Source organism: Manis javanica, chromosome 11, assembly GCF_040802235.1.
Source record: "Manis javanica isolate MJ-LG chromosome 11, MJ_LKY, whole genome shotgun sequence".
NCBI classification, from domain to species: Eukaryota; Metazoa; Chordata; class Mammalia; order Pholidota; family Manidae; genus Manis; species Manis javanica.
In genome coordinates this window covers 40,058,039-40,076,694 of record NC_133166.1, presented here as the reverse complement: position 1 = coordinate 40,076,694, position 18,656 = coordinate 40,058,039, and positions in this window count along the sequence as shown.

Below are 18,656 nucleotides of genomic sequence, written 5' to 3'. Positions count from 1 at the left end.
AGAGAACAGGAACGTATAGAAGCTGACATAGAGAGAGATAAAAGGATCTCCAGGAATGAAACAACACTAAGAGAAATATGTGACCAATACAAAAGGAAAAACATTCGTATTATAGGGATACCAGAAGAGGAAGAAAGAGGAAAAGGGATAGAAAGTGTCTTTGAAGAAATAATTGCTGAAAACTTCCCCAAACTGGGGGAGGAAATAATCGAACAGACCATGGAATTATACAGAACCCCCAACAGAAAGGATCCAAGGAGGACAACACCAAGACACATAATAATTAAAATGGCAAGGATCAAGGACAAGGAAAGAGTTTTAAAGGCAGCTAGAGAGAAAAAGGTCACCTATAAAGGAAAACCAATCAGGCTAACATCAGACTTCTCGACAGAAACCCTACAGGCCAGAAGAGAATGGCATGATATACTTAATGCAATGAAACAGAAGGGCCTTGAACCAAGGATACTGTATCCAGCACGACTATCATTTAAATATGATGGTGGGATCAAACAATTCCCAGACAAGCAAAAGCTGAGGGAATTTGCTTCCCACAAACCACCTCTACAGGGCATCCTACAGGGACTGCTCTAGATGGGAGCACCCCTAAAAAGAGCACAGAACAAAACACACAACATATGAAGAATGGAGGAGGAGGAATAAGAAGGGAGAGAAGAAAAGACTCTCCAGACAGTGTATATAACAGCTCAATAAGCGAGCTAAGTTAGGCAGTAAGATACTAAAGAAGCTAACCTTGAACCTTTGGTAACCACGAATCTAAAGCCTGCAATGGCAATAAGTACATATCTTTCAATAGTCACCCTAAATGTAAATGGACTTAATGCACCAATCAAAAGACATAGAGTAATAGAATGGATAAAAAAGCAAGACCCATCTATATGCTGCTTACAAGAAACTCACCTTAAACCCAAAGATAAGCATAGACTAAAAGTCAAGGGATGGAAAAACATATTTCAGGCAAACAACAGTGAGAAGAAAGCAGGGGTTGCAGTACTAATATCAGACAAAATAGACTTCAAAACAAAGAAAGTAACAAGAGATAAAGAAGGCCACTACATAATGATAAAGGGCTTAGTCCAACAAGAGGATATAACCATTCTAAATATATATGCACCCAATACAGGAGCACCAGCATATGTGAAGCAAATACTAACAGAACTAAAGAGGGAAATAGATGGCAATGCATTCATTGTAGGAGACTTCAACACACCACTCACCCCAAAGGATAGATCCACCGGGCAGAAAATAAGTAAAGACACACAGGCACTGAACAACACACTAGAACAGATGGACCTAATAGACATCTATAGAACTTTACATCCAAAAGCAACAGGATATACATTCTTCTCAAGTGCACATGGAACATTCTCCAGAATAGACCACATACTAGCTCACAAAAAGAGCCTCAGTAAATTCCACAATATTGAAATTCTACCAACCAATTTTTCAGACCACAAAGGTATGAAAGTAGAAATAAATTCTACAAAGAAAACAAAAAGGCTCACAAACACATGGAGGCTTAACAACATGCTACTAAATAATCAATGGATCAATGAACAAATCAAAATAGAGATCAAGGAATATATAGAAACAAATGACAACAACAACACTAAGCCCCAACTTCTGTGGGATGCAGCGAAAGCAGTCTTAAGAGGAAAGTATATAGCAATCCAGGCACACTTGAAGAAGGAAGAACAATCCCAAATGAATAGTCTAACATCACAATTATTAAAACTGGAAAAAGAAGAACAAATGAGGCCTAAAGTCAGCAGAAGGAGGGACATAATAAAGATCAGAGAAGAAATAAACAAAATTGAGAAGAATAAAACAATAGCAAAAATCAACGAAACCAAGAGCTGGTTCTTTGAGAAAATAAACAAAATAGATAAGCCTCTAGCCCAACTTATTAAGAGAAAAAGAGAGTCAACACAAATCAACATAATCAGAAATGAGAATGGAAAAATCACGACAGACTCCACAGAAATACAAAGAATTATTAAAGACTACTATGAAAACCTATATGCCAACAAGCTGGAAAACCTAGAAGAAATGGACAACTTCCTAGAAAAATACAACCTCCCAAGACTGACCAAGGAAGAAACACAAAAGTTAAACAAACCAATTACAAGCAAAGAAATTGAAACAGTAATCAAAAAACTACCCAAGAACAAAACCCCGGGGCCAGACGGATTTACCTCGGAATTTTATCAGACACACAGAGAAGACATAATACCCATTCTCCTTAAAGTGTTCCACAAAATAGAAGAAGAGGGAATACTCCCAAACTCATTCTATGAAGCCAACATCACCCTAATACCAAAACCAGGAAAAGACCCCACCAAAAAAGAAAATTACAGACCAATATCCCTGATGAATGTAGATGCAAAAATACTCAATAAAATATTAGCAAACAGAATTCAACAGTATATCAAAAGGATCATACACCATGACCAAGTGGGGTTCATCCCAGGGATGCAAGGATGGTACAACATTCGAAAATCCATCAACATCATCCACCACATCAACAAAAAGAAAGACAAAAACCACATGATCATCTCCATAGATGCTGAAAAAGCATTTGACAAAATTCAACATCCATTCATGATAAAAACTCTCAGCAAAATGGGAATAGAGGGCAAGTACCTCAACATAATAAAGGCCATATATGATAAACCCACAGCCAGCATTATACTGAACAGCGAGAAGCTGAAAGCATTTCCACTGAGATCGGGAACCAGACAGGGATGCCCACTCTCCCCACTGTTATTTAACATAGTACTGGAGGTCCTAGCCACGGCAATCAGACAAAACAAAGAAATACAAGGAATCCAGATTGGTAAAGAAGAAGTTAAACTGTCACTATTTGCAGATGATATGATACTGTACATAAAAAACCCTAAAGACTCCACTCCAAAACTACTAGAACTGATATCGGAATACAGCAAAGTTGCAGGATACAAAATCAACACACAGAAATCTGTAGCTTTCCTATACACTAACAACGAATCAATAGAAAGAGAAATCAGGAAAACAATTCCATTCACCATTGCATCAAAAAGAATAAAATACCTAGGAATAAACCTAACCAAGGAAGTGAAAGACTTATACTCTGAAAACTACAAGTCACTCTTAAGAGAAATTAAAGGGGACACTAATAAATGGAAACTCATCCCATGCTCATGGCTAGGAAGAATTAATATCGTCAAAATGGCCATCCTGCTGAAAGCAATATACAAATTTGATGCAATCCCTCTCAAATTACCAGCAACATTCTTCAATGAATTGGAACAAATAATTCAAAAATTCATATGGAAACACCAAAGACCCCGAATAGCCAAAGCAATCCTGAAAAAGAAGAATAAAGTAGGGGGGATCTCACTCCCCAACTTCAAGCTCTACTACAAAGCCATAGTAATCAAGACAATTTGGTACTGGCACAAGAACAGAGCCACAGACCAGTGGAACAGATTAGAGACCCCAGAAATTAACCCAAACATATATGGTCAATTAATATTTGATAAAGGAGCCATGGACATACAATGGCAAAATGACAGTCTCTTCAACAGATGGTGCTGGCAAAACTGGACAGCTACATGTAGGAGAATGAAACTGGACCATTGTCTAACCCCATATACAAAGGTAAACTCAAAATGGATCAAAGACCTGAATGTAAGTCACGAAACCATTAAACTCTTGGAAAAAAACATAGGCAAAAACCTCTTAGACATAAACATGAGTGATCTCTTCTTGAACATATCTCCCCGGGCAAGGAAAACAACAGCAAAAATGAGCAAGTGGGACTACATTAAGCTGAAAAGCTTCTGTACAGCGAAAGACACCATCAATAGAACAAAAAGGAACCCTACAGTATGGGAGAATATATTTGAAAATGACAGATCTGATAAAGGCTTGACGTCCAGAATATATAAAGAGCTCACACGCCTCAACAAACAAAAAACAAATAACCCAATTAAAAAATGGGCAGAGGAACTGAAAAGACAGTTCTCCAAAAAAGAAATACAGATGGCCAAGAGACACATGAAAAGATGCTCCACATCGCTAATTATCAGAGAAATGCAAATTAAAACTACAATGAGGTATCACCTCACACCAGTAAGGATAGCTGCCATCCAAAAGACAAACAACAACAAATGTTGGCGAGGCTGTGGAGAAAGGGGAACCCTCCTACACTGCTGGTGGGAATGTAAATTAGTTCAACCATTGTGGAAAGCAGTATGGAGGTGCATCAAAATGCTCAAAACAGACCTACCATTTGACCCAGGAATTCCACTCCTAGGAATTTACCCTAAGAACGCAGCAATCAAGTTTGAGAAAGACAGATGCACTCCTATGTTTATCGCAGCACTATTTACAATAGCCAAGAATTGGAAGCAACCTAAATGTCCATCTGTAGATGAATGGATAAAGAAGATGTGGTACATATACACAATGGAATACTACTCAGCCATAAGAAGTGGAAAAATCCAACCATTTGCAGCAACATGGATGGAGCTGGAGAGTATTATGCTCAGTGAAATAAGCCAAGCGGAGAAAGAGAAATACCAAATGATTTCACTCATCTGAGGAGTATAGGAACAAAGGAAAAACTGAAGGAACAAAACAGCAGCAGAATTACAGAACCCAAAAATGGATTAACAGGTACCAAAGGGAAAGGAACTGGGGAGGATGGGTGGGCAGGGAGGGATAAGGGGGGGGAAGAAGAAGGGGGGTATTAAGATTAGCATGCATGGGGGGGAGGGAGAAAGGGGAGGGTGGGCTGCACAACACAGAGAGGACAAGTAGTGACTCTACCACATTTTGCTAAGCTGATGGACAGTAACCGTAATGTGGTTGTTAGGGGGGACCTGATATAGGGGAGAGCATAGTAAACATAGTATTCTTCAGGTAAGTGTAGATTAAAAATTTAAAAAAAAAAAGAAAGAAAGAAAGAAAAGGGGGATTACTCCTTAACAGGATAAAACTATTGGTAAATCAAAGATCAACGCATGCTTTAAATATCCTTAATGTTGATCACTTAAAGGGTGTCAGATGATCAGCTATGGAGGTACTCTTTTCTGATAATATTCCTTTCTCTTAATTAAAAAAAAAAAAAAAAAAGCAGTTACTGTGTGCTGACCTCCAATGAGTTCTGCACAGTGGTATAGAGGGCATGTCAAAGTGTGGGCAAAGGGTCTGTTTGTTTCTACGCAGAAGATCAAGGCCTAGCTTGGATACCCAGAAAATGAACTAAGATACGATATGAGGAGGAGCTTCCGGCATCAGCACTCTCTGGAGGACTCGTGCCGGGGGATGATCATCAAAAAGCCTCCACAGGGATCCGGACGATGCTGCGGTTGTGGCTGCATCCAGCCCACCGTCTCCTGGACTTGCCATAAGAAGGAGGAGGGAGATGTCTAGGCTGGCATGTGCATACAGTGAGACAACGAATTTGACTGGATCTGTACTGTTGGAACTCAACCAGGAGTTGGGAGGGGTGCAAGTTGTAGCACCCCAAAATCTCATGACTATAGACTATCTATGGTTAAAAGAACATATGGGATGTGAACAGATCCCAGAAATGGGCTGCTTTAATTTGTCTGATGGTTCAAGTACAGTTGGAAAATATCCATCATATCATAGATAAATTTTCACAAATGCCTAGGGTGCCTAAATGGTTTTCTTGGCTTCACTGGAGATGGCTGGTAATTATAGATTTGCTTTGTTTATGTCACCGTATTCCTATTATGTTAATATGTGTGTGCAAATTAGTTAGTAGTTTAAAACCTATACATACTTAAGGTACTATACAAGAAGATATGTCAAAGAAATAATCAATCCTCCCAAGTTTCCTTCATATGCTACATCTATAGCTTTTCTTCTTCCTTCCTAATTACAAACCTTAAATAGAATTCGTGCCTCATATCGAATTTACCGAGTATCATAATTCCTCCAGGTGGTAAAGATACCTCGAGACAAGTGCTGGGCATAGAAGCCACAGGGCATAAATCTGCAAAGAAGTAAAAAGCTAACCTTTGCAAACAATATGGCTTCTCTCTCACTTACCAACTTTACATTTCCCTGTATGGCCCCGGAAGATGACTGGTTAGCCAGAGACGGGTAAGATTCCTCAAGGGAGGAACAACCTAAGACAGGCACAGTCGCAGGGGGGCCATCAGGTGAGAATTTGGGGATCAAAAGAGGTGAGGCTCAGAACCTCACCCCCCCTGCTTTGAGAGAAATCTTCTGCATCCGTGGATGTCTTGCTGCCCTTGTCTAGCCTGGATTAATACTTAGTCCATAGGCACACACCTGATCATCTGATCATCTACATTTGCCTTCTTACAGCACTAAACTATGTTTTCTACCTTTATCTTGCATCTACCTACCACTTCAGCATTTTATTAAAAATAAAAATAATAATAATAATAGGAGAAATGTGGGATCAACATATAAATCAAGTACAAAAATCAAATGAATATTCATATTTGACCTGATGGTTTATAGGTCATATTGCATGATCAAAACCGAAAGTTTCTGTGATGAATGCCCTTGTACTGTTCACCATGTAAGAATTTATTCACTCTGTAAGAATTCGTTCACCATGTAAGAACTTGTTCGTTATGCTTCAGAAGATTGGAGACTGACGAGAATTAGGCTTGAGATGGATTAATGATTGTACATTGAGCATTGACCCCCCTATACTGAATTTTATTGTTGTTAACAACCATTTGATCAATAAATATGAGAGATGCCCTCTCAAAAAAAAAAAAAAAAAAAAAAAAAAAAAAAAAGGATAGTGTACCATAGCCAAATGGTTTATTTCAAAATTTCATAAACTAGAATTTCAAAAAATGTTAAAGGTAATCTATTAACAGCTATTCCTGATTTTTTAAAAAAAACTTCAATAAGCAAAAAATCATGTAACTTAACATGCAACTGAAATATAATGTTATGAAGAACTGTCTAAAATTATCAGCTGAAATCCTTCTAAATAATGAAATACCAAAAGAAGAAATGAAATATAAAATCAGAAGAGTAGAGATAAAGTTATAATTATTTATAGAGTATTTAATTGTCCATTTGAAAAACCCAAGAAAATAAACTCAAGAAAATCCTATTATTTACAATATAGAATGGAGAACATTATGCTAAGTGAAATAAACCAGTTACAAAAAGATAAAAACTGCATGATTCCACTTATTTGAGGTATCTGAAGTAGTCAGACTCACAGAAAAAACAGAAAGTGGTTACCAGAAGCTGGGAGCAGGGAAAAGAGAGCTATTGTTCTATAAATATACAGTTTCAGTTTTGCGTGAGTAAAAGGTCTAAAGAATCTGTTGGATAGCAGTTTGCATATAGTTAACACTGCTGTACTGTACACTTAAAATGATTAAGATAGTAAATTTTATGTTATGTGTTTTCTTACCACAATAAAAATACTCTTGAAACTAAATCAGAATACTTGTTTATTTTTAAGTAATAATCTATGAATAGAATGCTATAGAAAAGTAGCAACCAATTGGAAAATCTAATGGAAAACAGGTGCCATTGTAATGACAAGAACAGAAATATAATATCTTGGGTAAACCAAAAAATGCAGAACCTATTTAAGATAATTAAAAATTTTTACTGAAGAATAAAAACAAAATCTTTAATAAATGGTGAGAACCTAGCATGTCCTTCATCAATAAGGCTGAATTCTTCTCAGATTAATCTATAAATATAAGTATATTTCAATAAAAATTTCATTTGGATATAATAAAATGCAAATACAATTTTAGTACATCCAGAATATTAAGGTCTGAGAACAGTCTAGAATTTGAAAAAGTAATCAGTGTGAAGGACACAGGGTTTTTTATGTTAGATATTAGATATTAGAACATATTATAAAACTGTAGTAACTAACAGAGTATGGCACTGTGCAATTTCATTTTCAGAAACACCAGAAGTTTTCTGGAACAGAATTAAAAGTTCAGAAACATATCTAAATACATAATGAATTTAATATGTGATTAAGTTAATTTTTCAAGTAGTGAGTCACATACATAGTGAGGAAAGGTCTAAGGTCCATTATCAATAAATGGATCTGGGACACTGGCTCATCATTTGGGAAAGAAAGTTAAATTTTTACTTCCTATGATATACACAAATAAATTCCAAATGCTCTTATTATTTAGGTGCAAAAGGTAAATATTCAAATAATCATGGAGTGGAAAAGGACTTTACAAGGTTGACTCTTGATGTACATCTATCTTTAAGGAAAGGTTGATAGATTAAAATACAGATAGCTGTGAGAAAAAAATTTCAGTGAGAAAAAAATTATAAACATCATTAAAAGAAGCAAATGACAAAAGAAAACACAGATCACCAAAAGAAAAAAATTCTTACAAATTAATGAGATAAATTTGGTAACTTAACAACAAAGAAGAACATAAAGAAAAAAGAGTGGAAATGTATAGGCCAAGATGCTATTATTTTTCTCTTTATTGTACTTGTACTACCTAAATTTTCTAAAGTGAAAATTTTCATTTAAAAATGATCCAACTGGTTTTCTATTATTTATCGTGCCTGTGTCATTCTTAGGTCACAGAGTAACTGTAATAATTATCTTCATGCATGTGTGAATTCTCTATGTCAGGTTTGGGCCATGTTCTCATCATATTGTATTCTAATTATTTGACTGAATATCTATCACCAGTAGACCATGATGTTCTTCATACTTAGTCATCTTCACTATGTAATACAATATCTGTCATATGTGATAAAGACATATTTAAATTGGAGAAAAATGAGCAAAAATCATGAACTGATATTTCACCAAAAAGAAGATTGGGGTGACAAATAAAACACATGTTAAGATGCTCACCTTTCATTACTTATTTAAAGAAATACAAACTGAAACCACAATTATTGAATACAGCTTCACAACTATTAGAATGGCTGGAAATTTTTTTAAATGACAATGTAGAATGCTGGTGAGGAAATCAACTTTCATATAGCACTGGTGGGAATGCAAAATGGGAAGCCACTTTGGAGAACTTTGGCAGTTTCTTAGAAAGTTAAATATACAATTTTCATAAGACTGCAATCCCAGGTATTTACTCAAGAGAGATAAGAATATGTCCACACAAAGAATGTTTATATGATTTTATCTGTAATTGACCCAAACAGGAGACCACCCAGATGTCCTTTGGCTGGTAAATGGATAAACAAATTGTATAATATCCCATACAAATGAAACACCACTAGGCAATGAAAAGTAATGAATTACAGATACATGCAGCAACATGGCTGAATCTCAAAGCATTATATTAAATGAAAGAAGCTTGGCCACATCACATATGGTTTCATTTGTATGTCATCTTGGAAAAGGAAAAACAATAATATCAGAAATCAGATCAGTGGTTGTTTGCCAAGGACTGGGAGTTGCAAGAAGGGTCTAATTACAAGGGAACTTTCTGGGATGATTAAATATTCTATATCTTGATTGGTTACATGACTGTACACCTTTGTACTTATCAAGCTGTGTCCCTAACAAGGGTGAATCTTGCTGTATGTAAATTATACCTCAATAAACTTGACTTATAAAAATAATACTGATATATACAATGTTCACAGTGTGCATATTGGCATTAAATATCAAAAACTGCTTTTTTACCCATAATTTTTAATATTGTTATGATTTAGGAGTGGCAAAAAGTTATGAATGTAATAGCAATTCTATATAGTAAGTGTCTATAGCTTCCCTTTCAATGAACTATAGTTTTATGATTCTTTTATCTATGTTGTTTCATTATATTAATAGAAATATAATTTTATATCTGTTGAAGCTAATAAACATTGTGATTTCTATTTTATATTACATATGTCTTTGCTTTCTTTGTTTCATTTGTCTAGCAATTCATTGTACTACATTTGACAAATTTATAGGTCTGTTATAGATTGGGAATAAAGAAGGAAAAAGTACTTCTTCAGCAATAGATAGTTCTAGAGGCACTATTCTAGAAGCAAGTGTAGAAGCCCATCTGTGTGTGTGTGTTGTATTAGGTTTGGGTCACTGTCCATCCTGAAGACCAATCTCCTCTTCATAAGCAGGTAATAATTCTAGAAATTCCACTGGGTCTCAAGTAGAGGATCATTTCCCAGTATAGCTCTTGCAATCTATGACTAATTCTCAACTCTTTCTTAAATTGGAGGGGTAAGGGTATGATTTGCCATAGCAAACTTCAACATGAAGATCCTTCCAGTTTTAAAATCCTAAATTCTACCAGGAGTTAATTTAAAACAAATAATGCTCAGGGTGTTCACCAGGGTCAACGTGCAGAGAGGTCTCCTTACCCTTGTCTTTGTCTTTTTCACCAGTCCTGGGCATTTCCTTTCAATTCAACCGACCTTATAGACACCTACCCTCTAACAAGGCCAGCTCTAGGTCAGCTCTATAATGGGGGAGATGAACAAGGTAGAATCTGTGCCTTCTAAGGATTTATGGCTTATCTTATAATAAGAACTCTTCAAAATGATGATCTCAAAGTCAGTTAAGATCCAGAACTATCAAGAAATATTCAATTGCATTTTCCTTCCTAGGTAACAAAGTGGTGCCAGAAATGTTAGAAAGATTTTATACTTACAATAGTCAAAATATGTAGCTTTTTCCTTACATTTTAGTAAATTAAGCATTTATTTTCCCCAAACACCAAATTCCTTAAGGTTTTCATTCCTATAAATTAAGGTGTTTCACTGCCCACTTGAATCTATAATCAAAGGGTAGCTTCTCCATTTCTAAACGGCCTGACCACTTCCTGCAAAACAGGCTATTAGATAATTAGCTTGATTTTGACAGATCTCTATTATCCCCTTAGGCTTAGGCTTTTGAGTGAATTTTTTCTGTATTTACTTAAGTATATTATTATATGCTTATTTCTAGGTTTTTCAGCTGAAATAATGGACATAGCAATTTCCTCTAGTTTGTTGATATTTGAAGTAGTGGAATGCAAGGTTTACTAGAAGATCCTGATTTCCAGGCTTTTCCTCTGCTGAAACATGAAGGCCAGGACCTTAAAGAGATAGTGATCTAAATGATTTTCATTTTGAAATGAGTTGTTTAAAACCCAGCCATCAATAAAGAACTTCTCAGAAATTTTTTCCCCAGGAAAAGGTCTTACTCTCCTGATGAACCCATATACTTACATTTATTTTAAAATATGATTTATGTAGTTTATCATTTTTCCTTTGGTTTAAGCCAAGAACTTTGTCTCTCATAACACAATTCTTAATCCTTCTGTGATTTTTTTTTAACCTACTTGCAACTTTATTTAAGCAGCCTCAGAACTTCTGTAGAAGTTAGCAGGTATACAGCACTCAAAAGTAAACTGATTAATTTAACAACAGTAATTTAAGAATGGGTTCTATTAGGTTCTCTTTTTCTAGAATCGTCCTCTCTTTTCACTACTATTCTGTTTAGTTACTTTGCTCTTCAGGTCTTTCAAAAGCCTAGATTTATTTCTTTTAATGAAATCCATATAATGATATAATCAAGTAGAAATATTTATTAAGGTAAAATTAGATTTATTAGTTCATTCCTTCCTAATGAAATCAGAAATAAATTTTTTTTAAATAAAAATTTTTTGTAAGCAACTAAAACCAGGTAATGGGTAACAGTATTCCCCAAGAAAATACCAGAATAAAAATTTGAAATTAGTCTTCAGGAAAAAAATTCAAAACAATATACAAGGTATTTGGACAACATAAATAATAAGCAATATATTTTCTTAAAGACAGCATCAAAAATTTTAACATACAACCAAAACTGGGGTTCAGGTTTACCCCTGAATACAGGCTTCATAAAGAATTATCACATTTCCAATATCTCATACCCTTCCCCACATCAGTAATAAAATAGTGTGAGTGATTAAAATGCCTGCCATCACAATCTAAAAGTTGGACTTTTTCTAAATATCTTCAGTTAAAAGTTCTCCAGTTGGTGTTATTTACTATGGTCAGGCCATCAAATAGTGGGGTCTCTCACCTCAGCGACCCAGGGTGTAAATTAGAGAGAAGGCACAAGTGAACTGAGTTTGGTGGTCGTTTGAGACCCTGATGGACATTTGTCTACCTCACAAAAGCCTCCATACAATTGGGCTCAATTTGTCACAACTGACAGTTCTGCTCTAAAGAAGCCCCAATCTGGAGTGGCACAGATGTTATAGTTTTTCCCCTTCCTCACTTTGGACTGAGATAAGAGCAGGGAAATGGCACAAGGGTCATGCCATTGTAGAAGCTACTTAGCCTGCAAAAAAAGCCCAGCTTATCCTTTAACTTAGTTTATATGCTGTTCTTCCTCTTCTTCCATCCCCTTAATCAATTAGGTAACTTTGTAACCAGGCAGAGAGAAAGACCTTCAGAGTGTAAATGAACTACATAGGTAAAGGATGCTGAGATCCAGAGCAACACGGTCACCTAACTAACCCTATTCTTGAGATGAGACTTCCGAATTATGAATCACCTATATACATTAAGCCTTGTGCTGACCCCTACCCAAAAAGCCCTATAAAACCCCAAGCCCAAAAGACCCTTAAGTACACCTCTTCTCTGACGTCCCCCACACTCCCATCTGAGTGTGTACTGTCTTATCAAATAAACTTTCTTGTTGTATAAGCCTATTACACTTGTCTCTGAACCTTTCTCCATGATAAAGACAAGAACTCTCCAACCTTCACCTCCGATGGAAAGTGTTTTATGTCACTTTGCCATTTCATTCAGTTTTCTAGTTTTAACACAATCCTTTTCTCTCTCCCTTTTTTTACTTCAGATCAGTAGGGAAGCCGAAGTCAGAAGATAATCTCACGCCATCCAATGTTCTGTGGCTCCCCCAAATTCTGGAGTGGTAGAGATATAATTCCTGCACTGTGCAGATCAAGCTGACACTGGACGCCAGGTGACCCTGGCTTTAGAAGCTGGCAAGGGATTTGCCCTACTGAGCAGGAATTCAATGAACTTTCTTTTTCTCCTTCTGTTCCTTGTTCTCTACTGCCTGCATAGCTGCTGACATTCGCTTCTACTCTTGCTTTAATGGATTCCTTTCTTGCTGGCACTTGTTTGACTTGATGGAGAATTCTTTCCCAGAGTCAAGAGCGCTCCCCCATATGGGCTGAGGTTTCATCTAGTGCAGAGGGAGAGATCTCCCCACACAGAGCTGCCCGGCAACAGGACTGCAGGGACAAAATTCACCTGGCAACATTAGTAATTCCAAGCAATCTGCATAATCCCGAACACGCACCTTTTCCATCTTTTTTCCTATCTCTCTGATATCGTTCTGATTAGTTTCCTTAGTGGAGGGAAAGCAGCCCCTCAGCATTGCTAGACCTAACCAGTGGTGGACCTGCAGGCATACAAATCACTTCCTGAACTAATAAAAGGGCTCAAAAAATACCAGATAAGGGAACAACCCCACTGAAGTTTCTGGGCTTCTGGAAGGCAGAGCCCAGCAGCATCCATTGCTGTAGCCCTAGAGTGGGCAACTCTATTCAGCCAGTAATAGTCCCTCCATAAACGTTACATGGAATCAACAGAGGAGATTGACATGTTGCCTGAAATGCCAATGAGCCCATTCAACTCAAATCTCCCTTACACTAGTTTCAAAGAAAGCCCAATTTGTGATCAGACATCTACAGCCGGCCCATAAGAAGGTCAACTGCAGTTACTACTTGTGGCAAAGTCATCAAACTCTTGTTTATCCCCAGAAAAATAACTGAGGAAAATAAAAATGGTTGTGTAGGCACCTTGCAGTGAGTACAGTTTCAATATAATTGTCTTAAGAGTAATTGAATCTGTCCTTTAACAACTCACAAATTATCAACTGACAACTTGAAATAATAGGCCTTTTGTTAAAAGGAGAAAGCTGGTGGAGACCAAAGGTTAAACAGGTCTTTTCATCATGATAAATCACTGGTTAATAAGGTCACTATTGTGTGTTACGTCCATTCCCTTGAATGCCATTACCTCCTGGTTGTAAAGCTGACACTACTAATGGTTTGCGTTCTTTGAACTTTTCCACAATATTGACTGGCTTCTCTGAGCAGATGTTCCTTGGAGGCAGTTGCAAGAGGGACTACAATTCTTAGTCACCGACAGAGCTGCAAGCAAGCTTGTGGAATCCAACAGTCTAGGCATTTGCAGAGGCAGTAAGAGGCAGCAGAAAAGATGACACAGCTTTAATTCTGTGATAATAACATCAATTTGCTGTGAGGACCTGAGGCAATGTAATATGGTGACTAGCACCCAGAGCTTAATGAATGGGCATTAATTAGAAATAAGGGGAAAAGTGCAATGACCATTTTTGTATAACTCCTTACACATTACAATAGCACACATCATCTCAATTGATCCTTACAAAAAGTCTGTAATTCCTTATACTACTGCCACTTTTAGATGAGGACACTGAGTTCTGGTAGAGAAATCGTTCGGATAGGTCCTACAGATATTAGATCATGAGGGAACACTGACCTCAGACTTCCTGTCTCATACAGCCATTGCCAGGAAAAGAAAGCAGCCATTAATGCATCAGACTCTGTAGTCAGCATTAACAGACACTTCAGATAGTTCCTTTACAAATGAGAGTTCCACAGTGGAGTTGTTCTTCATTTGCACTTGATGACTGAACAGAAATAAAACTAGGTAATTTTCACAATAAAATAATTTTAGAGATCAATTACACAGGGAATGGAGGCCCAGAGACAGGCAACTTAGCAACACTCCAAGCCAGAGAACAAATGAACATATCATCAATGTCATATGTGCAATGGCATTCGTAGGTCAGAATGGCTTCCAGGGCCCATCTGCAACTTCTGAACCACAAAATCTCCCTTCCTTTATTTTTGTTATTGTTGTGTTGTTTTGGGTTTGTTTGTTTTTTAACCTGGACCAAAAATGAAAAAACGGATTAATAGCCCAGATATATTGCTAATATGAAATCAAGTATTATACAACGACTCCCAAATAGACATGATTAGTATTGTGTAGGCAGGACATCCAGGTATTCTGGCATGGATGATATATCCTATCCAACACCTAATGTCCACTGCCTTTGTGCAAGAAGAAAACAAAGGAGCTGTGCAATTGCAATCACACAAGAGCACGTAGGTTGAATTAACCTGAACAACATTTATATGCATTCATACCATTCTTGTTTCATAAAAAACTTGAAGCATTGACATAATTTTAATGTTTTACTTTTTGAGTTGCTGAGGAAGAGCTTCCTCATAGGGAATGAATCTGGAATCACCAATGTTTGCTTTTCTCCCCGTCACAGTAAGTAATCACATCAGCAGCTTTGGCCTACTTTGCTATTTCAATCTTGAGTCCGGCCAATACAATCTGGGTTTGTGTCACTTCTGGGAGAACACTGATGAGGTTCAGAGAGTGACTTAAAAAAAAGGGAGGAGCCAGAAGGCAGTCTGTAGCCAGCTTACTGGGTGCTCATTAGGGACTATATTTTAATTCACTTTTGTATCTGGCATAGATAAGAAGGCGTTCAACACATGTTTATTGAATTAATTGAATTGTTGGGGAGGAAGAATTTTTCTCTATCCTTCAAGGTTCTCTTCTGGCTAGTCTAAGCATCAAATTGACAAGAGACAGATTAACAGAAAAAAAAAAAAGGCAAAGTTTAATTACATACATATAGGGAATCCATATATTCCAAAAACAGTTAAGGAGAATGAGGTACATATGTCATCCTGAACCAAGGAGGGGGGCAGGGGTCTGAGACCTCAAAGGAAAGGGAAAGCAATTTACAGGAATATGAAAAAGTAAATGTTTGGTAAACAAATGTTTGCTGGGCCACACAGAAACAACGGGTGGAATTTTAACAGACTTTGCCAAATTCCTCCCTATCTACCACCCCTATCTTAAATTTTAATGTAGTAGCCTATGGTGATCGCTCTCTTCCTGGAGCAGGTCCTCTATCAAAATTCTTTGTATGCAGCTGGAGATGGAAGATGAAATGTCAAAGTTTCTTTCTGAGTCTTTTGGGACTTGATTGTTTTCAGCTCTGAAATAATCTGCCTCCCAAAGTGGCACACCTTGGAGTGAATAAATAGCCAACTAAATAAATACATAAAAACATAAATTTTTTAATGAAAACTTCATATATGCACTATAAATAATAGCTAAGTTATTTTAGACTTCCTTTTCCAAAGCCAGCTCACGTTAAACAATTTGTTATTACTGAAGGGCCCCCACCCGTAAGATGGCGAACTATCTGCTTCTCTTCTGGGTCTTCAGTTCCCGCCGGCACCACCCGAGGCCCAATCACCTCTCGCCCCCCCACCAATTCCAGCACCTGGCCAATAGCCACCAGTCCCATTGAAGTGACACCTCAATCAGCTTATGTCCCTCCCTATATAACCTAGTACTTTGCCCCAATAAAGTGGAACTCTCCGGTGATTTGCTGCTGTGTGTCGCTTCTTCATTTCATTTTGGTGCCGAAACCCGGGAGACGGGACACTCCAACTGGGCCCCGTCTTCCCCCAACACCAGCAGCAGCTTGCTCTCGTCCTCTTTTTCCGGCGCTGGCTCCTCACACTCACCACTCCTCTTTGGCCTTTGGGTAAGTTTTCCCCCGGAGCGGGCCACTCTTCCCCGAGCTATTGCAGCGCCATTGACCGTGATCGTCCGACAAGGCCCTGATGCTCGGGGATGAGGAGGGAACTCTCCCCGCCTTAGGCCTTCACAGCTGCGGCGGACCCTCAGGCCCCTCCTCCAACAGCCATAAACGAGGTGACTCCTTTGCTCTCCCCGCCTCAGGCCTTCACAGCTGCGGCGGACCCTCAGGCCCCTCCTCCAACAGCCATAAACAAGGTAACTCCTTTGCTCTCCCCGCCTCAGGCCTTCACGGCTGCGGCGGACCCTCAGGCCCCTCCTCTGACAGTCATAAACGCACTCACTGCCCCCTTCCTTTCATTAGTGCTGAAACTCTTTGGGTAAAGTTTCCCCAGGGTGGGCCACTCTTCCCTGAGCTATCGCAGCACCATTGACCATGATCGCCGGGCAAGGCCCTGATGCTCGGGGACGAGGAGGGAACTCTCCCAGCCTCAGGCCTTCACGGCTGCGGCAGACCCTCAGGCCCCTCTTCCAACAGCCATACGAGGTGGCTCCTTTGCGGATGAGAACGCTCCCTTTTCCCCCCTCCTCCTTCCGTTCCTTCCACCAAAAATTCCTAGTACTAGGTTCCTTGTGACTCCGGCACTCTGTCTTCTTAGGGAAGTCTGGGTGACGACCCACACTTCCTAAGAAACTCCGACTCATATACGAGTTTTCGCAGACCACCAAGGATCATCGGGGACGCCCTTTGTCTCCTTGCTGTCTGCTCCCAGTCCGAGGATCTCCTTTCATCTTCCCCTGTTTGTCTCCTCCTCTGTCCTTTAGCCATTGGAGCCTCCTCATCCCTCCCTAAAGATTCACCTCTTGAATGCCTGCTTAAGCATCTGGCTACCCTCTCCCTGACGCCTGATATAAAACCAAAACTTATCCGTAAATACTGCTCCCAAGATTGGTCGACATACCCCCTAGACAATAACAACCAATGGCCCACAGAGGGAACTCTTGATCCTAACATCATTCGCCATCTTTTTAACTACTGCCAGCACCTGAAAAAATGGAAGGAGATTCCCTATATCAAGGCTTTTCGCCTCCTAGCCCAAAATCCCGGCCTCTGCACCACCTGTTCCTCCCCCAAGTTCTCCTAGCCTGCAGGCTGCCTCCCTCCCCTCCACACACTCCCAGTCCCTCTTCGATTACCTTTGACCCGGCTGACGAACCTCCGCCATACAGGCTTCCTCCTTCAGCCCCTCCTCCTCCTACAACCCCTCCGCCCTCTTCCGCTGTCGCGGCTGCCTCCACCTCTTCCCTGCAGAAGCCTCCTGCCCACTCCCTTCCCCTTCTTCTCCTACAACAGCCCTTCCTCCTTCCTCTCCCACCATCTCCTTCCCCATCTCACCTCCTCCACCTTCACCCCCCTCACCTGCCCCTCCCCCACAGATTGAGCCTGAGCCTTTCAGCCCCACTTTAACTAGGTACCCGGGGCCTCCTCCATCTCACCTCCTCCACCTTCACCCCCCTCACCTGCCCCTCCCCCGCAGATTGAGCCTGAGCCTTTCAGCCCCACTTTAACTAGGTACCCGGGGCCTCCTCCATCTCACCTCCTCCACCTTCACCCCCCTCACCTGCCCCTCCCCCGCAGATTGAGCCTGAGCCTTTCAGCCCCACTTTAACTAGGTACCTGGGGCCTCCTCCATCTTTGCCCTCATCACCTGTTTCTCCCCCACAGACTGAGCCGGAACCCTTCAGTCCCCCTCAGACTCAATCCCGGGGGCCTCCTCAAATTATCGCCCCCCCCCAAGAGGTGGCGGGACCCGAAGGCATCGTGCGAGTTCACGTACCTTTCTCCTTAGGGGATTTAGCCCAACTTGAAAAACGCCTTGGTTCCTTTTCCACTGATTCCACAACATATATCAGGGAGTTTCAATGGACCCTCCAATCTTACAGCCTCACACATCATGTCATTTTCATGCTCCTAGCCAATACCCTCCTTCCTGAAGAGCGTAGACGAGTTTTGGACTTCGCCCAAACACACGCTACAG